The 27,691-nt window shown below is 36.8% G+C and overlaps 1 protein-coding gene and 1 non-coding gene across 2 annotated transcripts in view; one reads left to right on the forward strand and one right to left on the reverse strand.

The window, feature by feature from the left end:
• Positions 1–27,691, reverse strand: part of GPC6 (glypican 6) — a 1,073,567-nt gene that overhangs the window by 924,755 nt on the left and 121,121 nt on the right. The window lies entirely within an intron of this gene.
• LOC123649559 lies at positions 26,774–26,899 on the forward strand. Its single transcript, XR_006739060.1, has one exon. It is a non-coding gene; the product is annotated as a small nucleolar RNA SNORD22 (small nucleolar RNA).

Consider the following 27,691-nt stretch of genomic DNA (forward strand, 5'->3'; position numbering starts at 1 on the left):
TTTTCCCTCAAAGACATTATTACACTTTGCTATTATTTCTTTAATCCATAGTATCCTCAATGGATTTTAAGCCCTATGAGAATAGGGACTCTTTTTTTTTTTTTTGACCAGTACCTAACACCAAGCTTTGCTGATACTCAATAAAATGTGTTGAATGATAGAAACAAGAAGGGAAAAAGAAAAGAAAGAAAGGAAGAAAGGAAAATGAAAGAAGGAAGATAAAAAGGAAGGGAAAAAGTAATTCACATTTCAGGGTGGAAGAGGTGAGCTTGGAAAAGCAAATCGCTAAGACTGCAGTAGTTGAAGCCCTTGAGGGCTAATTGCTTTCCCCCTGCACTGCATTTAGACACCCAGGTCAAGGCTTTCCCAGCCAGTCCTGAAATGTTTAATTAGGATATGGTTTCATGTGGGGATGGCTTTATATGATTATTTCAACTTACTGGGCTCTATATGCATAAAACTGTGGCTGTGCCTTGCATACTTTGGGTCAGGATTCTATTCACCTGAATCTCTGTGTTCTAGCCACATACTGATCTCCTTCTGAGCTAAAAGAAGCTTATGGAACACACATGCCATCCTCCCAAGTAGAAAGACGTCCATACATCTTTGGGCAAAGGCATTTAGGTAGCACTAAGGGAGGAAGCTGAATAGATGTGAGCGGGGTTGAGGGACAGGAGTCTCCATGTGTTCAAAGCCCTTCAGACAAGACCACCAAGTTCACGTGGTTCCTCGGAGTCTCTGGACTTGCCATGAGGGTGGGGGAGGAGATTCTTTCTTCCTGCATAAATATGCTCAACAGCATGAGGATCCAGAGCCATGAGTCACACTCACATGTCATCTGTGTTCTTGTCACCTGAAACTTTCCATTCACTTTAGTATCTATTGTACGTGTGATGATTTTTAGGCCTGGATTTGGATTCTTGTGTTCTAACCTCTCAGGGATAATGCACACATTCAGATATTGATTTCTTTCACTCAACGTGGATTTATTAAGCACTTACCATATGCTAGGCACTGTGTTAGGTACTGGGCATCTAGCAGGAAACACATCAGATATGGTCTCTGCACTCATGTAGATTACAGCAGAAGGGAAAGACGGACACCATTAAAACAAGCAAACACAAAGGGTAAAATCACAAACGGCAACAAGAGTGATGAAGAAAAGCAGCACATGCACTTCTAATGGCTCATCCAGTTTCTGGCACATCCAGGTTTTCCATTCAGAATGCACATGCACCACCAGAGATACCCCTCCTGGGCGTTTACGATCATGCACACGAGGTGAGAATGAAGAACAAGAGACCCCGGCGGACAAGAGGGAAATTCCTCACGAGTGTGTACTTGCGCATGCGTGTGTGTTGGGAGTGGGAAAGGGACTTGGTCAAGGTAACCATTGAAGAAAGGTTTCTTCTGTTTCTCTTTCTGGCCTGAGATGATGATTTGCAACATCACCACAGAAAGATCAGTAACACAGAATATCACTTGTGGCCAGTGGGGACTGAACAGAGAAAAGCACTCTCTTGAGACTACTGTTTAGTACATAGTCAAGTGCACTGGCTTTGCCCTCAGACATGCTCAGTTTAGAATCCCAACCCTACCACCTAGTCCCTATGTGATCCTGGGAACAGTGGTTAGCCATTCCAATAGTTCTCACGCCTTTAGAATGTAGATGGTAACTGTCTGCCTCTTACGGCTGATTGGAGAATTAAATGAGATAATTCATGCCAAGCATTAAGCTTAGTGCCTGGTTTAAATTATACTGAGAGCTCAGTACATGCCAGCAGCCATTAATTAATGATTATGTCACACATCCCACACACCTGCATGCAGGCTTGGCCCCTGCTCTAACGTCCTACTTGAAACAGACCCTGAACTCACCTGGCTGCTGCTCTAGCTCAGGGCAAGGGGTAGAGCCTCACAGGCTAGTCAGACTCTGGGTACTTCAGGGGCCACCAACATTACTCTGATGCTCAGTGCTCCTGCCTTGCTACAGCCGATGACAATGGTAAAGCAAATGAAGATGTTGTATAGTCAATTTCTTAAAAGCCAAGTGGAGCTTGCAGGGCATGAATCAAAGCACACCACTTCTCAAATCACCATTACTCATCTCAGCAGACTTGTCCCCCTGGGGAGCAATCCAGCCCAGACCAGATCCAAATGTGACTCCTTACTCTGGAAACCCTGTAAGCAAAGCTTAACAGGAGAGACTGCAGGCGAGATTTTTAAAAGTACAGGAACATAACGTGTTTTTGCTCCAGTAGACTCAGTCTTTCTTGTGGGTGTTTCTATTAATGTGCTATCATTCCCTCTGGTTATATTATTTCATTATCACTCCATGCTCCAGTGTGTTTCAGGACTGATTCAAGGTGTATTGAAAAGCTACCGCCTCCGTGTACTTTGAAAGTACTAAAATGGGAGTTGGCACCGAGCGAGCCAGAAGGAAAGCCAGAACGAATTTACTATTAACAGAATCAACGCTGGAGCCAAAGTATTAAAACCCTTGGTTTCACATAATCCTTTTCAGATACCTAAGCAACATCTTTAAGTGTTAGGAAGGCTGTCAGTTTGTGCTAAGAATATACAGTTCACGCTCTGTACAGGGTCACAAAATACTATATAATTATACTTGGCAAAGAATACGCTTCCAAGCTGAGGAGGACTTTTCACTAAAGAAATAGTTCTGAGTAGGCAAAAAATAAAAAATAAAAGAAAATAAAAGAACATGGCTCTCTAGCTAACAATGGCAATAAACCAGACAGCTCTAGGCTGTGGTCACCTCGAAGGCCTTATATGCCTTCCTGAGACACAGTGGGTGCTCATTACATGAAGAAAATACTCCAGTGAACTTTAATTCCATGATCAAAAGAGATTACAAATGCAAAATGTAAATAAATTAAAATATGTCCTCCATGGTAAATATTTACAAGCATAAGTTTAGAAAATAATTTAGAAATAATTTCTAAATCTAATTCTAAATAATTTCTAAATATAACTATAGAAATAATAAAATTTAGAAAATAATGTCTTAAAAGGTAAACCACCCAATTAATTTCTTAAAAGCAAACAACCCAATTAAAAAATGGGCCAAGGACTTGAATAGATATTTCTCCAAAAAAAGATATCCAAATGGTGAATAAGCATTTAAAAAGGTTTTCAACATTATTAATCATTAGGAGATCTCACTGAAAACCACATTAGATTGGATATTTTGAAAAAAGAGAGGAAATAACAAATGTACATAGGAAGGTAGAGAAATTGGAACCTTTGTACATTGCTGTGGGAATGTAAAATGATGGATTGAAACACACTTGAAATGTGTGAATTTCATGGTATGTGAATTATATGGCAAGAAAGCTATTTTAAAAGGGTAAATAATCTTAAATAATCTAAAATTGTTAAAAGAATTATATAATTTGATCCTGTAATTCTTCTAGGAATCTATCCCAAGGAAATCATTCAGGCTGCTCACAAAGATATATAAATATATCTGCTCAGTATAGTGTAATTTACAATAGTCAAAGGTTAGAAACAAATAATTAGAGATTGGTTAGACCAATTATTACAGAAACAAATGATGGCATAATGTAATTAAATTCACATTCTAAAAGAATATTTAGTATGTAAAAAAAGTTGTGATATATTGTTAAGTGGAAAACGTAGGATGAAATACTGTATATAAGTGGAAGTTTTGAATGTTTAAAAAGGTTATGCCTGAAAACAAAAAGACTGGAGATAAAATAATAATAATAGTTAAATTAAGGGAGTCCACACTATGTGATCAGGTACTATTAAGTGCTTTATGCTATAAACTCACATAATCATCACAAAAACCTTCTGATATAAGCAACATTATTATTTCCATTTCATAAATAAGAAAATTTAGGCACAGAAAGATGAGGTAACTTTTCCATTGTCCTTACTAGTAAATCATAGAACAAGATTTTTAATCCCTGGAAGCCTGGTTCCAGAGCTTACAGTTGTATTATTAAAATGTTAATAGTGGATTCCTGTTGATAGATAATGGACATTTTTAGTTCTTGATATTTTCCTACATTTTCTAAAATTTCTCCAATTAACATATATTTTATTAGTAAAAAAATAAATAAAAACTAACAACTTCAGATGACCTTTATCACTGTGTGTTTAACTCTGGAAATGCTGTTTCTAGTAGGTCAAGTTCATCTCTATCTCAATTTCTACTCCAGATATAAAGTGGGTATGAAGGGTGGGCTTCCTCCCCTAAACCATCCAGGACAGTTTTTCTTGAGCATTTTTTTCCAGGGATAGTTTAACATGTGACTTTCTTCTTTCAGCTGGAAAAATTTGTAAAAGTTACACTTTTCCAATGAGACATCTGAAATTCCTTAATAACGCCATACAGAGAAACAAGACCAGGGTCACAATTCAACTTCCAGTGATAACAGAATGACCCATGAAAGGTTAGAGTAGAACAGGTCTTAATTCAAGTACTTGCCTTTCTACCTATGACCTTGGTTTGAATCACTTGAGTCTTTTGCTCTACATCTGCAAAGTGGAGGAAATAATTCTGGCCCTACCAACTTCACCCATTTGAAGATAAAAGTAGGTGAAAATAGAAAACACTACACAAACAGTACATGCTTCATTAATTTTTAATTTTTTTTTTATATTCAAACAGAAAGCAGGTAACAAAGTAAGAGAGAAATTGTCAGGGGCTGACGATGCCACTGAGGTAATAACTAAAATTCTTTTGAGTAACATTTTTCTCACTTATAAAATAATAATAAAGGCAATGACCAGATAATCACCAAGGTTTACTTCAGCCTGGTTTCTTCAATAAGCATTTATTGAATACTTACTATGTGTGAAGTAGCCAAGAACGAGTAAGGCAGAACCCTTTCTCTATAGAAACTCATGGTCCAATGTGGAAGATGTGCATGTAAACGCAAAAACGCATGCTGGTGGTAATCAAGTTCCATGCGCTCAGTTACACGCAAAAAATGCTGTTAGTAAACAGAAGAGAAATCAATATTTTCTGGTGAAATCAAATCGTAAGTAGAGATAAAATGTCACAGAGATAGTAACATTTGAAAAGATTCTTGCAGGAGCAATTTCATTGTTAGGAAAAGTTAGGAGAAGGGCTTCCATTCAGGAGAACAGGAGTAAACAGCATAAATGTGAGTTGGGAACCAGTGATTACTCAGCTGAAAACAGCGTATAGATTACCTAAGAGAGAGTAAAGAGAGACGGCGAGAAGGTGTTTCCATTGGTAGGAGTACATCATGGGATCTTGTAAGCCATTCTGTAGGGACAACAGAATGTGTTGAAGATCATTAACCAAGAAAGAACATGGTAAATTCTAGGTAGAACGTTGAGGGAAGTCAGAGATGGGCGAAAATAAGAGATTGAACAGGTCTAAGTCCTAATGTGTGCATCAGCTTTCTAACATCTTCACTACACATTTTCAAACTTTGGAATTAATTAAACAAGCCAGCTAGCAAAGCTTTTAGTTTTGACTAAAAGATGTCAAAACTGCATATTGTATCACTAAAATACTTGGCACTCTGGCAATGCTGATGTTCTCAAGTGGGTCACAAAGTTATCACAAATTTTAATTAGCAGTAAGTTATAAAGTAGCATAGAAGCCTGTGTTCTAAAATCCAAAACATTTCTCTAGCGAAACTAAAAGCCAAAACAATTTTGATGTTACGAAAATTATTAGTTCACTTTTGCTTAAAATGTATGGGTTTCGATTGTAAGCTAAAGAAGAGAATAAGAGCTCATCAAACACATCTTCCCAGAGGGCTTAGTGAAACTTGCCCTTTGTCTTTTCTGTTCTGTGGGTGTGGGTTTAAAGTAACCACTAAAATGCTTTGTGTAAACAATATTTCATTATGGTTGTTGAAAAGTACCATTCTAATCCAAAGGAGAAGACATTCTTTTGAAACAGGTGCAAAACTTGGAAACGAAGGAAGCTCTGCCCACATATTTAAGTTTGTGCTTTATTTTTCTCTCCCTGGCCATCTAGTTTCCCCACTTACAGCGGGACATGTGACGCTGAGCCTTCAGTGTGTGCAGAAGCTGAGGGTCCCCTGGGACTTCCTTTGGTAATTTTCTAATTGTTAAAATCTTGCACTGGGGTATTTCTGCAAATTAGGAGATCTATTGGCCAGACTAGAAAATCAATAGTTAAGAGGACTCCTTAAGGTAATCCTGATGAGTTTATAGAAGAAACAGCAACTGCACTTTGTGCAAATATCTTTTAAGAAAAGGAAGGATGGAGTTTCATTATTTCTGAATAAGCTCAATAAAGTAAAAAACAATTAGGAGGACCAAAAATCATTGGTAACGATTGGCTGCAGTTGCTGGGCTAATGTTGCACTTGGAGCTGAACCTTTCGATATGGTCTCAAAGCAGGCAGTACAATGAAAATTGCTAAGAATGTGCCCTTCAGTTATTGAATAGCAGTGCAGACATTTTGTTATCAGCTTAATTGAATAGGAAACAATGAAGACAGAGAGAAAGGAAGGATATTTGAGACTCCAAGATTTCCAGAGAAACCTAAGTCTCTTCTACCTAAGTGTTATTCTATTTTACTATAAATCCTGATTTAAGAAAACTAGGAAGTGTTTCCTGCAGAGTACCATCTGGCAACAGAACACCTTCTGTAAGAGAGCTGGGTAATTCTGCTGATATATAGCTCAAAAAATACAGCTGAGCAGCTGAGAAACTCAGCGCTCAATAACCCCCCATCCTTTTAACTGTCAAAACACTATGAGGGTCCATCTATAGAAAAAAAAGCAAAATATATATATTAAAGAATCTGCCATAACTCATCTGCCAGAGTGAATGTAGCCAATGAAACATGCTATCTTGTAACAAGAAAAGTGTCTTTTCGTATAAGCCATTAAACCTTAAAAGCTAAGAAAAAGAAACCTAAGAAATGAAAATCTACTCCTAAGAGTGGCAGAATCACTAGAAAAGCTGAAATTCAGAAAAAGCCACTGTAAGAGATGCAAATTAAATTATGCTTAAATGTTTTCTCTTTAATAGATACATATGCATATTTGTTTATTTTAGTATCTGAATCTGGAATCAAATTAAAAGCTGTCCTGTACAAGGTAATGCTTCTTCTGAAAGACCCTTTACATTAGGGTAAAATCAGTAATGGATTTATTTTACTAAACCCAAAGCATACTTGAGAAATACTGCCTTCCTCTAGTGACCAAAGGTAGTTGGCATTTGTCATCAAGTGTCATCAATCTGATCCAGGTAGACATCAGGTATGTGGAATGACATCTGTTGTGATCATATCATTTAAAATCTCTCTACTATGTCCCTGAAAAAGGACAAGTTAAATTTATACTAAAGTAATGGCTTAGAAGACAGTTATCAGAGTTGTAGAAGAGGATGATCCCTCTCTGAATAACATTCCATATTCCTTATGGTTCTAAATTATGCTGCTACCAATTTAGATGGTAGCTTGTTTCTGGGATATGAGCACTGCTCTAAGATGAACCACCCTTTGCCTATGTCATTATAATAAACTCGGTGATACAGCACATAGCAAAGTTGGTAAAAGGTCTTCCTTCATTACTAGGCCCACTACCCATGATAAAGAAGTTTCCTTCTCCATAAGAAAGGACACACAGTTTTTATTTAAGTAGTCACAAAATGATCCCAAGGAGGAGACTGAGAGAACTGTGATGTTCTACTGACGTTCTATAATTTATATGAATATAAAAATGGCTTGATAAAGGGACAAAGAAAACTAAGATACCAATGTTCCTAAGATCTAAAAAAAAAAAAAAAAAATCACAGTAATCAAAGAAAGGGGCAAAAAAATATACATGCAAATTAACAAAAAGCTATTTTTAACAAATATATTCTGGACACATATCATTAAAAGACAATAAAGATCGATCTTCTGAAGAAAAAATAAAGAATTAAAAATATGGCTTTAAAACTCTGAATATTGTAAGTAGCTCAGCAGACACCCCAGAAATTGAAACTAAAGTCCTTTAAAGTTCTTGGGGCCACTTTTTAAACACTCTCACCCTGCCAGTCTCTTTCCACTCCTGCCCAGGCCACACTGAAAGGCAGCAATTTTGATCCATTTTGATGTGTTCTGTAAGTCTTAGAAGCTACTTTAGCATCTCAGCTGGGTCTCCAGAATATACTATATTGATGGCTCTATTACCTTTTTCATTGTCTCGATAAATTCCATTACAGAAAAGGAGAAAGTCATAATGTAACAGAAATTCACCAGCATGAGAGACACAGAGCTGAGCTCTAAGCAAATGTCTCCTTTCTCTCTGTCTGGCCACCCAGGGTGTTTTGACTGTCCTTCTCCATTACAGCCCCCAGAACTCTTTATCCATAATCGTCACTCAATCTTACAAGGCAGTTTGGAAAACTAAGCCTTCTGGTCAGGGGAAGAAGATTTGAAAAAATAGAATTTTCATTTCCTACCTCCTCAGCTAAATAAGGACTATTTTCTCCTCTGTTCATCACCTCCCAATTTCTCCTTAAGCTAAGCATATCCCATATTAAGAGAGCCAGGCTTCTGGTGGAGAAACGAAATGCCTGTCTCTCCTTCCATAATGTTAATTAAGCATCTCACTCAAATTATACATCTTCTCTAACTCTTGAAATCCACTAGCAGTAAAAGCAAACAAGGATCATATTCCTTTACATGCCCTTGTCCCAATAAAATCATGTGTGGACTCATATTTTGTGGGAATCAATGATTTAATGTAAAAGCATTCCCATCCTTATACCACAATTAGAGGGCTTAGCAATTTATCTCAAATGGTTTTTTCTGATGATATTTATAGATAAATAAATAATGTAACACTATTCTGCACTGATTTCACTTTAATGAAAGAGAAAAAAGTAAAGAAACAATATATATTTAATAAACATATATTTAATATATATTAAATGTAATGTGTGTACATATATGCTGTGTATATGCATATGTGCATATATATAAGTGGCATTATATATTATAGGCAGCATATATTTTTGTCCAATCATTGCCATTTCTAGTATTAATAATTTACCCATTCAGCCTTCCTACTACTTTAGCTCAAGGACATTCTTTTAGCTCTCTTATGAATCCCACCCAATAGTAATCATAAACTTCACCCCACATCATTACACCAGGTGAGACTGCTCTGCTCAATAGATATCTAAATACTAACATTTTATCAGTGTTTAGGGCTCAGAGAAGTCCTATAATTTCTTAAAAATTAACAAGGAGAAAAAAAAGTAGATATGAATCACTGGTTTAACCACGTTGCATTCATTCATTCACTGACTCATTCACTCACTCCCACATTCTTTGGGCTTTTGTGCCAAGCCCTTTCTTAGATGCTGGGATACAGAAGTAAAAAATACAAGGGCTCACCTTGTCCTGAGGAAGCTTACATCCTTGTGGTAGACACAAAATAAAGAATAAACATAAAAAAGCATCAGGTGGTGATAAGAGCTATGATGAGAAACGAAGTAGAATAAGCAGACAGAGAGTAGTGGGGAGGCTGAGGCGAGGGTACGTTCCTTGCAGCGATCTCGAAGGCAGCTCTAGGCAGGTATCATCGGAGTGTAAAGCCACCTTCTAATCTGGCAAACAAACCTGAGTTTGCAAGATGCCTACTCTATTCAGCCTGCTTGGTGACCTAAGTCTGCATCTAAACAGATACAGCTTACAGGAAGAAATCTTAGTTGAAGGTGAAAAGTGCCCCCAAGGCAAATGGTCTTTGCCACCTCATTCAGTATCAGCTGCCTGTGCTTAAAGCTACTTGCCAGGAGTTGGAAGAAACAGCTCCACCCCCATGGGATAGAACTTGAGCCCTGTTCCAGTAAATGCACTGGCCAGGCACAGTGAGACCCAGAAAAGTACCTCAGTATCAGGAATATAAGCTTGATGTGACACTAGATTAACTGCAGATAAACCTACAGAACTCCTGCTAAACCAGGACGGACATCTTTGAAGAGAAGCATTGGGTAGTGATCAAAACCCTGCACCCTGGCGTCAGACAGACCTAGATTTGAACAACAGTTCCTTTGCTGGCACATATATGTCTTTGAACAAATCAGTTAAGCCTCAGTTTTCATCATTTGTAAAGCAGGGACAATACTACCTAATTCACAGGGTTGTTGTGATACAGGATTGCATAACATAATAGAAAGAAAAGTGGCAGCATTACTGTCCCATAGTAAGAGTTATAAATGGGACTATAGTTCAGATAGTTGTATAAGATATATGTGTTCAGAACTGAAACTGAACTAAAATTGGTAGTATAAATAAAACTGATGGACTAGAACTTTATATAAATACATAAAGGCAAATATTCCACAAGCTAGAACCTCATTCTATATCCAAGAATCAATACTCCAAATACACTTAAATGAAAAAGTCATAACTTCAAACCATACGTGGAAATGTATTTCTTTCAAAGTCTCCATACAAGAGTTCAGTTGAGCAAATTTTTTAATAGCATTTTACAATTAGATAAAAATTCTTCCTTATTGAATTCTATTCTCTTATTAACTGTATATGTAGAGATTTCTGGTAATTTGATCTTCTGAGAATCCTATAAATCAATGGTCTTTACCCCATTTTCTTCTTAGAAGCAAAGCACTGAGAATAAGTAGCTTCTTAAAAAGCTGATAAAATTAAAATTAGAAAAAAACTCCACCAAATCAGTGACTATAGTGGGTATAATAGTGTATTCTTCTCTCCCAAATTTTTGTCTATCTACAACCTCAGGATCTGACCTTAATTGGAAACAGGGTCTTTGCAGACAAAATTAAGTTAAGGATTTAGTTGAGATCATGCTGGATTAGGGTAGGCCCTAATCTGATGAGAATGGATTAAGGACAAAAAGGACACACCTGAAGACAGAGGCAGAGGTAAGACTGATACAGTCACAAGCCAAGGAATGCCAGGAGCTGCCACAACTGAGGGAGGCAAGAAAGGACCCTCCCCTGAAGCCTCCAGAGGGAGGTGGCCCCGCCAACACCTTCATTTCAGATTTCTGGCCTCCAGAACGCGAGAAAATGAATTTATGTTCTTACTAAGACACAGCAACAACAGGACAATAATACAGTGATTTTTCTGAAATATTTAGTTATTTCTATACATTATGATGACCTCCACCAGCCACATTTTCACTCTCAGATGCCCAGGATAAAGCTAAAGAAGAAAGGGTGTCAGAGGCTCTTTCTGGGCCTTGTGCCCTTTAAGAAGCTGGGTGGATTTAACTATGTTTTTTGCAAGTTACTACTGACCCTTGTGCACTGTCAGTGTAGACACTAACATGAAACAAGATTGGTTCCCATGGGCCATGCTTCTTCCATAAATTTTATTCCTGACAAGAGGAAAAAGGCAGGATCACAATTGCAAGTGTTAGAATGGTCTGGGGAGACATAGTAGGAAACAATAAACATCGTTTTAAAAAGCTCAAAGAGGAGAATTATCTACATTGAAACAGCGCTGCTTCTGCAGTAATGTTTCTACCTTCCATTTAAAGACAGATAAATTTTCCATGACAGCTCTTAATAGCCTCTACAGTTATTCATTGAACTTGCCCTCAAAATTACAGAGTAATAAAAGGATAACAGCATTTGACTGACTACAGTGGGAAGGTGGGCTTTTTTAATAAAGTGGTCATTTCATTCCCCCCTGCATCCTGGATTGCCCAGTGAGGGTGCTCTATGTGTCTAGGGACCGAAGCATAGCAATAATGCATCCTACAACACTGAAATGCCATTTGGATCCCTCATTTATTTATCCACAGGAGCAAAGAATTTTTTTTTTTAATCATAGGACACATCCATGTTAGCCAAGTGTTTAAATGAGAATATTAATAGTAAAACTCTGAGTCTGTTAGGTTAAACCATGTGAACTGGCCAATATTCAGCTATTTTTAACCCAAAATGGCAACTACAGAAATTACAGTGTAATATAAAATTCTGCTTTACTAGGACATGAACAGAAACTTCAAAAGAATACAGAACAATGGCCAACAAACATATGAAAAAATGCTCAACATCTCTAATCATCAGGGAAATGCAAATCAAAACCATGAGATACCACTTATCTCCAGTGAGAATGGCCTTTATCAAAAAGTCCCAAAACAATAAAAGTTGGTGTGGATGCGGAGAGATAGGAACACTCATACACTGCTGGTGGGACTGCAAACTAGTGCCACCTCTGTGGAAAGCAATATGGAGATACCTCAAAGAGATACAAATAGGTCTACCATTTGATCCAGCAATCCCATTACTGGGCATCTACCCAAAAGAACAAAAGACATTCTATAAAAAAGACATCTGCACTCCAATGTTTATAGCAGCACAATTCACAATTGCAAAGATGTGGAAACAACCCAAGTGCCCATCAATATATGAGTGGATTAATAAAATGTGGTATATGTATACCATGGAGTTCTACCCAGCTATAAGAAACAATGGTGATCTAACACCTCTTGTATTTCCCTGGATAGAACTGGAACCCATTCTACTAAGTGAAGTGTCCCAAGAATGGAAAAACAACCATCACATGTACTCACCATCAAATTGGTTTCACTGATCAACACCTAAGTGCACATTTAGGAATAACATTGATCGGGTGTGGGGAAGATGGGAGGGGGGAGTAGGGTATATACATACATAATGAGTGTGATGCGCACTGTCTGGGGTATGGACACACTTAAAGCTGTGACTGCGGGGGGGGGGCGCAAGGGCAATATACATAATTTAAACATTTGTACCCCCATAATATACTGAAAAAAAAGTAGATGGAAAAATAAATAAATTAAAGTGGTTATCTTCATAATTACAATTACAAAAAAAAATTCTACTTTACTTACTACTATGTAAACTATAATAAGGGAATTGATCTTAGGACTAAAATCTAGGGGGAAGAAAGCATTCCTGAGAAATACACAAATGAGTTCCAGGCGTTCAAGGAAGGGAGGAGCCACAATAGGGAATATAAACTGAAAAGCATGTTCTGCAACAGTCGTTTCTCCGTATTTTCAGTTTGTTGAGTTAAAATTGAATAAAGTCTGGACCACGTTTGTTTTTCTACCTTCACTGCCACTGGCTGTTCAGGCCCCTGGTCCGTGAGCCCTTGTCTAAGCATTTCTCCAAGACCTCTTTAGCACACACACCCCCGCCCCCACCCAGCAATCCATTTCTTCCACACCGGTAGAAGGATCTTTTCAAAACATAGATCAAATGGATCAAGTCACTCCCTCCTTAAAACCCATAAATGGCTTCCCATTACTTTTACACAAACTCCAAAGTTCTTCCCTGGCTTAGGAACAGGCTTCATGACACAACCCTTGCCAACCTTCCCCTACCCACCCTTTCTCCCCTGGTGCCCTCTCCTCCAGCCACACTGTCCGGCTTCCAGTTTCTGGATCATGACAACCTCAGAGCTACCTGCAATGCCCTGGCTCTCTGCCTGCTGGTTCCTTGTTATTCAAATTCCCTTTTAATGGTTTCTGGACCCAGTCCCATCTCCCAATAACATTTTTTATGTATCACAACACCCTGTTTATTCTTTAATGTCTTTTTCTCAATTTGTTTATGTATGTATATGTTAGCTTGGATTACTGGTTTATTTTCTAGGTCTCTGCAGTTAGAAAAGAATCTCCGTGGAGGCAATGTCATGTCTGTTTCCCTCAACAGGGTATACCTAGTGCTTAACACAGTACCACAACGTCGGTACTCAGCAAATATTTTTCCTCATTATTTCTTACACTCCTAATTTAATTAGCTGGAATAATTTCTGTGATTTAAAACTTAACTATATTTTTTTCTATTTTTATCATCAGCAATTTATAAGCTTGTTTTTCATTTTATTTCTAGAGCACATCATCTGCAGACTTATAAGCGTAACTTGATAAACCCAGACAATAACAGAGATATTTTCTCCTTTATGTTAAGAGCATAACTAACATGTAAATACTACTTGCCAACATTTCCCCACTTAAAAGTGTCTTCCAGCAATTCCTTACCAGCAAGATGGGCAAAGGGAAACTTGTGGGGCTCTTTTTTGAGACACAATGTAAGCTGTTCAACTCTTCTATAATCAAAAGCAATTATTTATTGGCCATTTCACTAATTATTTAATCCCATTAGTCTTAGAGACTAAAGCACCTTTTTGTTTTATTAATCAAACCATGCACCAAATTTTTATGGTCTATGAGAAATGTATAGGATTAATAAGTTGCATACATTTATTTTCCCATTGAATAGGGTACAGTAATATTTAAAGAAAAACGGCAACTGAATTAAAAAGACAAACCATTTGGGTATTCTTTATGGTTTTATTGTACCAATAGCATTTTATTATGACAGATATCCTCTCCCACATTTTAAGAAAGTAAGAAAAGTAGCTCAAAAAGATTGAATCTTAGGTTCTCTAAATTCCAGGGGTATATATGATTGCCAAAAATGACAATTCATTACATATATTTTTATTTCTTTATTTACTCCTGCTTCCTTTGGAAAAGTAAATGGTGCATATATACGAAACACAAATCGATCTATTGGTATGATAAAGATTAAAAATTTATTGGTCACTCATTTTTATCCATCTACGTATTTCAAGTTCTTAATAGATTTCTAACATAAATCAACCCAACAAATTAAGACATAATCAACTGAAACTAGTAAGTACTATACATTTGGGATACAAAAGTATTTATGAGGTACTACTCACTTTCAGGTAATGCTCAGTCTAGTATTACAGACCTGATCATTTACTTACTGTATAGTTTCTGGGATAAATACAAAATTATACAGTATAGTCTGGGCCATACCAGGAATCATAGTCTAGTTAATGTTTCTCAGAAGAGAGGATACTGTATTCTACCTTATAGTAAAGTTATTCTTGAGTACTTGCTGTAGAAAATCTTATTATATTAGTATATTATACTTTTTTTCTTTTATTTCCCTTCATATTATAGTTAGGGGATTATATTGATTTTTTTAGGATAAGATAGGTTAAATCATATATCTAAAAATTTCATGTCAAGATAATAATAATAGGGCATTACAGAATGTTTATTATAAAAAGAGGATTTCGGGTCTAGGGCTGAGAACCACAGTCTAGAGTGAAAGCCATGTAAACACATAAAAATTACAGTGTGACAAGTACTAAAATATCACTACATACAAAGTGCCATGGAGATACAAACAGGGAGTAACTAACTGATTAATTAAGAGTTGCATTATAGAAAAAGTATGTTGAATACTCAGTTTTGAAGTGAGTGGAGATTTGCAGACAGAGCAGAGCAAAGGCCAGTCCATGCTGAAGGAAGAACAACGGAGACACCATGTCACCGCAGGAGAAAATAAGGAGCAAACAGCAGAGCCAGAGGATGAATTCAATACGTCAGTTTGGAGCTCATGCCTTATTTCATGCTAAGGAACTTCATGCTTACCAAGTAGGCAGTAGGAAGCCATCAAATAGCAGAATGATTTCTTTGGTCATTTCTGATTTCAAAAATATACAATTATGTTCAATCCTTTGCCTGGAGAAATAATTACTAAAGTCTTGATATTTATATTTTGCTTTCTATATTATTTCAAAGGCCTAGTTACTGTGCTACAGGCTTTTAAAATACCTTAAAATGTTCAAAGCAAGGCCATGATTTTGAATGCAAATAAAACCAAATCAGAAAAAGAAATATTGGCTTTAAAATCTGCAGTGCTATTTCAAAAATATTCATTTGAAAATGCTATTCCTCATGAAAATACAACCAATTTACTCATATTAAAATACACATTTGTTTGGTTAACTTTTCAATTCTACCTTGTTATGTCCTTTGTCGTTTGAAAAGCAGACTTTGGTTCGGAAGTTTCCCAAGGATATTCTTTATTAAGTATTTGTTTCTAGATAGCACAGATATTTTGTTCGTCTCCTATTTTAGGTAAGAAAGTAGGAGTAAAGAGACAATAGGGCATTTAAAATCAGTTTCTTGATCAAAAGGTACACATGGAACAATTTATTTGCATCAAGCCAAACTGAAGGTATAGAACTACAGTGTTAACAAAAGAATGTCTTTTTTTCTTCACTGAATTTTATCCTAGAGTTGATCCTGGGACATTGCTGCCAACAAAGAGGGCTCTAAACTGGTGGCCTCCTTTTTGTTTGATCACTGTTTTCTCAAACCAGACCAATGTCCTTTCCACCTCTGCCTCTGTGGGTCAGGCTGACCCTCCCACAGACTAATCTCTCCAAGGCTCATAAAAGCAAGTTGTAAACAGCAAGAGTTGTCCAGTCTAAGGGATTGCTCAGGATGCTCTGAGCTCCATCCCCCTTTCCTGACACTAAACACTCTTGCATGTGCCTGTCTCCTCTCCAGGACACAGAGCCTCATACCCTCTTTGATTTTGCTCAAAAGTTCATACTCCCGACTTTGTTGGACTTTTGTATAGATTTTGGTTTAGGAGGTCATGATCCGCTTCAGAGCTCTGGTGTTCCTCTTGCCCATCTTTACCCTAAACATAAAGCATCCTGTGACACTCCAGAGCTACTGGGAAATACTCATTTGTCTTTTCTGTGGTTGTAGCCAGACTGAGGTTTGTGGGAGAAGATTGTGTGTGTGTGTGTGTGTGTGTACAATTATACTGCTATACATTTGTACAACTAAGTAATAAAAATTGAACTAATTTGAACGCTACATTTTAGTAGAGAAATTATTTAGTGGTAAAAAGAAAACAAGGAAAAAATATTAACAGAAGATATACTTCTGAAAATATTAAGTTAAATTTGTTCACATACTTTCAGCAATTCATTTTATAAGCATGCATAGAATGACGCTGAAAATAATGGCTGTGCACATGCGAGTGTTTAGAAATATCTAAACCGGTCACAGCCGAAAGAGTATTTTACATATACGTTTTATTGAGAGTGTTCTCACAAAAAAAAAGTGAGCAGAAACAAACAATTAAATACAGTAGAGAAACTAAAGAATGGTTCAAACGAAAATATGATATAGAAATAAGTTTTCATATACGGAGTTACTGGCCTCAGAGCATAAACCACAATAATAATTAGATCTGTCTGCAATTAAAGATGCCTAACCAACGTTTAGAAAGGTTTCAAGTGTTCTGTTATTTTTCAAGGCTTTTCTGTTTTGCTGTTAGAACTCAAATGGTATAGTAGACGGCTATATCAAACACAAACAAAACAAAACAAAAGAAAGCAAAGCGCTTCACAGGAATTCAGTAATTACAATACTATCCACTGACTAAGGCAGTTTTTAAGTAGCATTAACCTGTTTGATATTATGTAAACCCTGACTTTGTGTCACTATGAAGATGGACAACCCAATTCTGAATGCATTTTTAAACTTAATTTCCCATGTCTACTACTGTATTCACTCGCTTTTAGGATTATATGCTTTATAATACAGATATTATGATGAAAAGAGGTTGGGTGACGTGAGTTCAGTGAAACCAGCCCATAATATCTTGACCTTCCCTAGTTCTGGGGCTCAGGAAAACCACCACCAAGACATAGAGTGCTGTTCCATGAAGGGATCTTTGTTCTTGCTACTTTGTGTAGACGACATCTGCAGGCAGGCTCGGGAAAGCACCGCAGGCTTGCTCCATGTCCTCTTTGTCCCATCAACCTCTTTCCTCCAAAAAAAGGTGTCAAATGCATAATCTATTGCGCAAATTAGCAGGGATGCAATCAGCTGTGCTCTGAGGTAGTCCGCCACCTATTACATAGTCACAATGTGCAAACAAATCTTTAAAGTTATTTTTATTTTTTAAAAAGTTTTAATTTTTAATATTTTTTTTAAAAACAATAGCCACCAAATGATCCCACAGTGCTCCCTATGAGAATATACTCAGAAAAACTCCAGAAGAGCAAATAAAGTTTTGGTCTATTGCCTTTACGACAGAATGATTTGTAATAGCCCATGAATGTCTATGAGTCTGGAAATGAAAGAATAAATTGGTACCTGTATTCATGGATAAAGCACTCTCTCATGTTAAATGCAACCAACTAAATTCATACGTATTCATAGGGAATGATTTCCAAATATCAAATATGGTGAGAAACAAGACAAAAATGGGCAAAAATGAAATAATAAAAATACTATCCAAATGATTAGCCCTATGTATTAATTATAGATAAAAATGAAACAAGGGCCAGCGTACACATTGAATTGATGACAGTGGTGCCTCTAGGGAGATAATGGGTGGAGGGGACATAATATGGGATGGCAGTTAAGGATTCTGCTTCATATTTCTAATAAAACTGGAAAAGACTGCATGTAAAGAAAAAAAAAAAAACGAACAGAAAAGATCCTGGGATTCCTCAGTTATATTTGCCTTTTGCTTTAGGGAGAATACAAACAGGGAAGAACCACACTTCTGCCCTCCTTCTCATTTCGTCCAACTTCTACAGTCCATTGCAGGAAAGTTTTAAAATTAATTGGCCTGGCACAGGAAGCTGTCGTGAAATCGGGGCCAAGGGAAGCAAGCACAACTGCCAGGAGCCCCTGCCCACATTCAGGTCCCCTTTCATGTCGTACAGGTTGTACAGCCAGGATGGCCACTGGCAAAGGCCCCGCGAAACGGCTGCTGTGGGGGAAGGGAGGATGAGAAGAGTCATTCTTCCCTCCGGTTGTAAAATGGTGGCAGGAGTACACAGGACGATTTATGACGACCCACATTTCCCTCTTCCATTGTATATATCGGGGTGAGGGTGGGGGAGGGAAGTGCCAGAAAGATCCAGACCCATTCAGACAGCCATGCACTGCCGTTTAACCACCTCACACCATCTAATATTTAAGTACAGCTGAGGGTAAAAATTCTCCTTCTGCATGTTGGAAACTACAAGTTCTTTAAGCAGTGTTCAATGTTAATGGAATAATCTCTCTCCCTCTCTCAGCTTTGCTGTGTTATTACATTACTGCACACAAAACCATCATCTGGTTCACCTCACTTAAAGCCATTAATTTTGTTTGCTCCTGTGAGTTCCAAATATAGAGCCTAGACTTTTAATGTCATTTACATCCCAGTCAGAAGAATAATCAGGAAAATAATAATTTATGAATAATTAATTAGGACTGATACCCTATTAGAGAGGAGCTATTTTTAATTTCCGAAGGCCAGGATAACATAGATTTCGCAGAGAGAAGTGGCATGAAGCAATTAAAAAGGCCGACTGATGCAAGAATCAATTGTTTATCAATGACTGCATTGTCACTGATTGGATTCCGTGGTACTCCTCAAAAACAAGATGATCAGAGATGAAATCAAAGACCAAAAGCATCATAACATGATTCATGTCTCAGGACACAGGATTAATTTTAAATAAATTTTTTTCTATTTAAGGGAGGGCTAAAATTAGGCCTACACTTACATTTATTTTCAGCTTAATATGCCAATGATAAAATGAAAAGATGTGAATACTATGTCCATATTTAATTGATGAAGAAGTCAGGTAGATAAACCATAGTTATAATTACTTATTATTTTTATTTCATTATCTATTTATTTACCCATGTTCATTCAACCTACTTCAAAAATAAAGGAGAAACAGATTTTGAAAGAGGTAGAATGATTGAGGGGTAGTGACACCAAATCCAAGTGTCCAAATATTGACAAAGGCCATTTTAGTAGTATTTAAGCTAAGCCGTGTTTTATCTCCCTCCTACCCTTCTTATCTTCCCTTCCACGACTTAATATTACTAGTACTTATCCACTGCTATCTTGAGTCACTCACATCCCCGGCACAGGGGAAAGACTCTCGGTTGCAGCAGAGGATGTCCTGGACAGACACTTAGATTTGTGAATGACCTTGCCGCTCATCAACTTCCCAGCTGCCACAGAGCTGGGGGAACTGTGTTTGAACATGGGGAACTGCTTAATCAGGCCTCCTAGCTCCAGTTTTAGTTCTGCCTACCTGCTCTGTGATCTCTAGGCATTCATTTACAATGAATGAATGCATTGGAATAGAGGTTTTCTAAAGTATTTTTCAGATCTCTAAAGTACTTTACTTACCTCAGAAGTCCTCAATTCTGAGAGTTTATTGAAATCAGTGAGGAAAACTCTAAAGAGGGCAGACTTCCGAGTTATTACTTGGACCTACCAAATCAGAACCTCTACGTGTGACCACTAGGAATCATTTTCTAAAAGGTCCCAGGTGATAATGATGATTCACTAGATATCACATACATATTAGATCTCTAGATTACAAACTACTTGAGGGCAGCAATTCTAACACTGTACAGGGCTTGGGATATTAGAGGCACTCAATACTTAACTGCTTGGTAAATATCTGCTAAACAGAACTTGCATATTTTTGCTTGTTACTAAGTAATATTAAAAGAAAGAGGATACGTAATAGAGGCAAAAAAGATATGTTTATTTAATGGTATGTAATTATAAATACACAAAACTGACCTCAGATTTAACGAAACAGAGATATAAATCATAAATCAGGAATTAACTATATGATTAACATATAATTGTTTAGTTCATCCTATTTTTTGAATCACTCACTCTTAGGGGCATCAGTTTTGGCATTCATTTTATTAATCTGACTTACATTTTTTGCTTTACAGACTACCATCACAGACGACACACTAAGTATAATGGGAAAACAAGAGAGAGATTCTCATGGATTCAACATATGGGTCATTCTAATTTTTTTTGTCATTAAGTCACTCTTTATACTTTCTTGGTTTGTTTGTTTTTCAGTTGCCAGAGGAATTAAAAGTCAAAATATAAGCTGATGTAAATTGGCCACTGAATTAGATCCCTGTTTAGAATTTAGCAACAATGTCAAACATTCCCTACCAGGAAGCTATTAATTCTGGAAGCAGAGGCTCAGAATGAAGAAAGGAGGTTGTGTATTAGTGTGTTTATTTCATTATGATGTGAAATGTGCTCCTTTGCATTTAAATGGACAGAAAAAGACTGAAGCATTAACTTGGGGTTCATTAAAAGTACGCATAGCCTGTCCGTTCATTACATTCACCCCAAAAATCTCCTCTGGTGAAAAACAAAATCACTAGCACAAACAGCTGGGTTTGTGCGATGCCATGCTGCCCGAATACCATTGTTTGATAGGTTTAATGTCACTTTTGTACTATTATATACCACAGAGGGAGATGCTGGGTTGCATCCAGCAGGGTGGCTAACATTCTGTAGCTAATTGCATGCTGCTCCGTGACAGTACTGAAGGAAGGACGACCCTGCATATATCTCAGAAGGGAATAGAAAGATACTTTGCTTATAGTCACCCATCTGTCTGGTCACAACAGAATTACATACAAATACAAGCCACAGTATAGTGTGTCCTTCAAGAGTGATTTTTCTCATTATATGCAGTCTATCAGCCACATCTCGGATACAGGCTAACAGACCTGGTTTATATCTTCCTTACTCGCAATAGTACATCTGATATTCTAAGGTTTCAACGAAAGTAAAGTCCTTCTAATGGACTCCAGAATTGTATAGAGAATACTGCTTTGTGGAATAAGGGCTGAATTCACATTTTTTTTAAAAAGTGAGCCTGGAGAGGCAACATGAAAAGCCAAATGCCTACATTTAAACTCTTATCTGTGCTTGCTTTGGTTCTAGGACTAAAATAATAGAATGTACAATAACCTGCATTGGAAAGAAGATAAAGTAGTATCTACCCCATAACCTTTATGTTGTGGCTAAGTGAGGTGCAGAGAAGTGAAATGGTTTGCCTAAAGTTCAGACAGTGAATTATAACCCAGATCTCCTGACACCTACCTAGCAATAAGCAAGGAGATCCAGCTAAGAAATTGTTTCATTAATTTCTTTTCATTGGCACTCCAATCATTTATAACACTGAGTCATTAACAGAGCCTTACAAACCCAGACAGACTGATATATTAATAAAAGCAAGGCCAAACAAACTCATGGTAGACAGACCATCTCCTCAAAGGGAGGAGAACTCTGCCTCTCTTAAGGCATTTGAAACTCTCCTCCTTGTTAGTATTAAGTTATTAAGTGTGAAATGTCCGATTTCCTTACATACTAAGATTGATAGTTGATATCTCTGACATTTCACTTTGACACTTATTATTTGATTTTTATTGTGAAGGTACCTCCTCAGTCTTTCAAATGCATGGATTGGCTTGTGATTATCTTTCAAAAAAATTTTTAGAGTAATTTTTGCAAAACCATGGATAAGTCAAAAATCTGTGTTATTTTTTAATATGAATTCTGTCATGGAACCAATGAGTGCAGACAGCTCAAAATATCAATGAAGTGTTTGGGAGGGATGTGGCTAATGAACACATGGTACGTCAGTGGTTTGAGAAGTTCTGTTCTGGTGATTTTAATTTTGAAAATGAGCCACCTGGGCGACCTGAGACCAAGGTGGATAACTATGAGCTGAAAGCTGTAGTGGAAGCAAATCCATCTTAATCTAAGTGTGAATTAGCAGCAAGGTTTGGCGTTACTATTCCAACAATATTGGACCATTGGAAACAAATGAGAAAGGTAAAGAAGCTGGATAGATGGGTACCATATGAATTAAACAAACATCAGAAGAGAAATTGTCTAGAAGCTTGTTTTTCTTTGCTGTCACGACATAAAGGCAAACCATTTCTATACTGTATTGTTACATGTGATGAAATCTTTTCGACAATCACAAGTGTTCGGCACAATGGTTGGATAAAGACGAAGTGCTAAAACCCAGTCCAAAACAGAATATTCATCAAAAAAAGCTAATGGTGTCTGTTTGGTGGTCCAGCACTTGTAATATCCACTACAGCTTCATGAAACCTGGTCAATCGATTATAGCAGATGTCTACTGCAACCAGTTGGATGAAATCATGTGGATGCTTAGGCAGCCAAGATTGGTCAATAGAAACAGGCCAATTCTCTTACAAGACAATGCTCAGCCACATGTCACACAAACAACACTGCTCAAACTACAGAAGATGGCCTTGGAAACTCTGTCATCCACTGTATTCACCAGACCCTGCACCAACTGACTACCACTTCTTCCAGGCTTTAGACCACTTTTTACAAGGAAAATATTCAATTCCCAACAAGCTTTGAAAAATGCCTTTTGTGATTTCAAGGCCACTTTCTCTCCAGGCTTCTTTGCTACTGGCACAAACAAGCTGCGGTTACGATGGCAAAACTTTGCCATTGAATTGGCACTGACTGATCAACACTATGGTGCTCACATGGTAGTAATATTCTCCAGGGATTAGGGGGTTAGGGGGGTAAACTCACAACTAATGGACACAGTGAGCACTGTAGAGGGGAAGGGCATGCCTCTAATCCTCACTTGGGTGAGGCAAAGACATAAAATGCTACCAAAATGTTTGTACCCTCATAATATCCTGAAATAAAACAAACAAAAAAAATGGCAAAAATGTGTGGATAGTTTAGGAGCATACTTTGATTAATTGTATTGCTTCTTGTTTGAGTTATAATAAACTAAACTTTTGATATCAGACATTTCATATTTAATGACCTAATACAAATTTTTCTTTAGAGATCGTATCCCAGCTATGTACAGGCAGTGCACAAGCAGTGTCTAGGTCCAAGCCACGTGTCTACTATAAGGCCTTGTGTGAACAACAGGCATTTGGTACATACCTGTAGTAAAAGAATGAGAGAATAAATGAATTAATGTAATCAAAGTTCACCAGAGTTAAGCTAATCCCGAAGTATTCATAAATCTTTATTTCCATCAAGCCAGAAATAGGCCAATCAAATAACCCAATGAAATGAATGTTTTACCAATGTGGGATTGATGCAGCCCCAAGTCCCAGAGCCAAAACTGGCTAATTAAACAATAGAACAAAAGGAACAAAGATCTCCAGTTGTGGGCTCTGGTTTAATAAAAATAAAGCTGAATATGATTTCTAACAGTATGAGATACACCTAGATCTCTATTCTTCTTTGTCTATACACCAAGATACCCCCATCAGTTTGGGGGTTTCTCAAGCACTTAGCATACTATGCAACATTGCACTATATATTCATATTTCCCTGCCTATTCACACTAGCGCTTCAGTTTCCTTAACAGCCTTTTTCCATCTAATACTGAATGATATTTTTAAGTGTTTATTTGTTCATTGTCTGTCTTCCCCACTAGAATGGAAGCTCCATGAGTCCAAAGAACTATTTTGTCTTGTTCACCACATGTACTCAGTTCCTAACACCTCACACATGTGTTAGAGGAATAACTCAGACTGAAACAGTTCATTGATAGCCTGAATTATAAGAAACTCTCAATAAAAATGTGATTTTTAATGAAATACTTATACTTTATAACTGGTAAGACTCTCTTAATTTATTTGTTTCCATATCACCCAGATCATGTTCTTTGATAAAAACAACCATTATTATCTCTCACTATTGCACTAATAGTTTACCCAAAATTTGAGCTAACTAGATTTGGCTGATTAAATCCATTTATTATTATCCTTTATGATCTCTCTGGTGTATGTGGCAGCCAGTATGTTGCCTAACCGAAGGTTATTCCACCCCTAACCCCTGCCAAGCTTCTTCCTCAATCAAAATATATCCTGAATCATTACGCTCTCTAGTCATGAATCTGGATCCCTGCTATCTTTGAAACAATGCAGATGTCAAGAATTATTTTAATTTCAACATAGATTTGAAAATCAGAATAAAACATCTGCCATGATGACCCATATAGCTGTAGACTCTGCTTTGTCAATATTACCAACTAAGAGATCATTTATTATCCATTAGTGTTCTCCTAAATTACTTATTTTCACAAATCTGTTCAGTTTACCAAGTGGGTGAATTATTCTAATTGGCTAAGAAAGCATGTCAATATAATGGAATAAATATCACTTCTCTATATGAACATCAAGAGTACAAGATACTCAGCCATTCTCAACTTTTTCTAAAGGAGGAATTATAACCTAATCATACCTCCATGTGAAATGTGTTTGATAAACAATAATCAAGATTATTCTTCATTTTTACACTAAAGGTTTGCTCACAATCTAAGCTAACAAGGTTTGACTATTTAAATTTATTTAACATAATCTTTGGTAATTTGCCTGGTGTGTCCACCAGGCTATATAGATGCCCACCCAATATTCTCGCCATCCTCTTGCTCAATCACAGATGCCAAATTTTACTAAAACCTGGATTGATTAAAGCAGTCATGGGGCTCCTGACTTAATTGATGCTGCAATCTTGCTATATCTAGATTTCAGATTATTTAACAATCAATCTCTTTATTGAGTTTGATCTTCTGTACTTTTAACTGAAAAATCTGGCATTATTTTTCTCTTGCTGAAAGAATAAAACTATTTTCAATCAATGTTTCTAATGAGTTAATATATATTCAAATTAGGAGATTGTTTTATAAATCTGCCTTATTCTAGGAATGATAAACAAAAGTTAAGTTTGGGAAGGTCTGTTTTCTGTTTGCCATGTATAAAGAATAAATAGTGGCAGAAGCTCTGCTTAAAACCTCTTTCTTTATTGGAGGACCTCCCTGTTGCACAAATTTTTAACATTTCCAGATAGTTCAAAAACCTTTATATTATCTAGAAACCCAAAGGGCATGCCAATTCTGGCATTTTAATTAAAATTTTAAAAGGAGTTTTCATTTCAGTATGATGACAACTGTCTGGAATAATGAATGCAACATTGTACTCTGTCTCCTGCACAATTTAAAGGCATCTACCCATAAAGCTCTGGGCACAATTGAAGGGCTGCCAGAAAAAGACAGAATAATGTGTGTCATTTAAGTGAATTTGAAAAGTAGTTCCTTGCTGCTTTGAGGGGAATGTCTATTGGCATTTTAAAAAATATAACAATGACACAATCTGCATAATCACTTGTCAGTTAGCTTAGGTATAGCAGGCCGTGGAGAAAACTGATTATTTGAAATACACTGTCTTGATAGATATGGATTTAATGACGATAATTTTAAAGCTAGGAATATTAACAAAAAGTTGATTGAAGCTTTTGAACATTTCTTTTTATAGCTGTGGTATTTTCATTCTTTCTTATAAAGCACTGACAGTTTTCTCAAGAGACAAAAATGTTTAAACTGTTGCTTCGAATGTCGTTAAAATGATAGCAAACGTGAACAAACTCAGCATACTTTTGGGTCTCTAATCTAGCTCAAACTAGTATATCTAAACATGATTATGACCAAGTAGGATTTTATTTATTAATAGCTTTACATGCTGGAGCTATCAATAGTATCGTAATAAAAATGACAGACTGACAAAACTTCATTTTTATCCTTGCTTTTGGAAAAAAAGAAAATAAGCCGTAATGGAAAAGTTTTAAAAGTACCCTATTGTTGATAAATGCCTATTTAGGATTGCTAGGTTTTCTTGATGGATTTATTTTTTGATTTAGCTACTGTTGCATCCTCTTGATTAATGTTCCTATGATATATCTTTTCCTATCCTTTTATTTTCAAAAAGCCTATGTCATTATAGTTGTAATGAGATTTTTGTAGATAGCACAAAGTTGGATTATGTTTTATAATCCATTCTCCCAATCTTTGCCTTTTAATCAGTGTATTTAGACCATTTATATTTAATGTGATTATTGATAATGTTAGGGATTAATATGTAATGTCAGTGGAGGCCATGTGAGAGCTCATACTTCTACCTCAACCCACCGTCTCCACTCTGGGATGGTATCAGAAGAGGCCTAGGAAAGAGTAAGGACCTCTACTACCATTCAACAGTAATAAGGCCCCTCCTCCTTCCATGGTGCCAGTGGAGGCCATATGGGTAGCCAGGACTCCCAGTCAGAATACACCATGCAAACACTAATCAAAAGAAAGCATGAAGAGCCAGCAATGGTGAACCCACTGGGATAACTGTGAGAGAAGATAAAAATTTGTTCCATAAGGAAGTGTATGAGGTACAGTAAATGCCTATAGATAACATATGCTTACCTTTTCTCGGTCTGTTCATTAACGACTATACCTAGAGTAGCTTTAGCTATTTTGAATACATTGCTAATTAAGTAATTTTCTGATTCAGAAGCAGCTTGTTGCTTTATAACATTGAAAAGTCTTCAGGGTTAGAGGTACTGTTACCAGTAACCTGCTTGTTGGCTCAAAGGTCCAGCATCTTATCTGGAGCCCACAGATTATTGGAGGGAAACTAAGCCATGTTTCTACTTAACTCTGGGCTGAAAATAGAGAGGTCTGAGAAAAGAACGAGTTGCATATAAATGAAATCTAAGTATTGAAGGACATCAAAAAAGGAATTTTCAAGTTTTTTCTTAAACAACCTAGCTGTTCAAGTTAGCATACTATCACTTTAGTCTCTCTAATAAAGCTGCTTGTCTTAACCAAAAAAAAATTTAAAAAAAGAAAGAAAAGAAAAGAGAAGAACAGAGGGAGAGAAGGAGAAAAGAAAGAAGGAAGGGTATTTTAATATCAGATAGAATAGTCTCAGAGCAAAGAAAATTATCCAAGACAGAGAAGACATTACCTAATGATAAAATGGTCAAACCACCAAGAAGACAAACCAATCTTAAATGTGTACACACCAAACAACAGAGCTGCAAAAATATTTGAAGCAAAAACAGAACAAAATGAAAATAAAAGATTTTAGAATTATAGTTGGTGACTTCAGTAACCCTCTCTCAAAAACTGACGGAACCATTACACAGAAAATTAGCAAGGATATAGAAGAACTCAACCACACTA

This window comes from Lemur catta, chromosome 13 (genome assembly GCF_020740605.2).
Source record: "Lemur catta isolate mLemCat1 chromosome 13, mLemCat1.pri, whole genome shotgun sequence".
In the NCBI taxonomy this organism is placed as follows: domain Eukaryota; kingdom Metazoa; phylum Chordata; class Mammalia; order Primates; family Lemuridae; genus Lemur; species Lemur catta.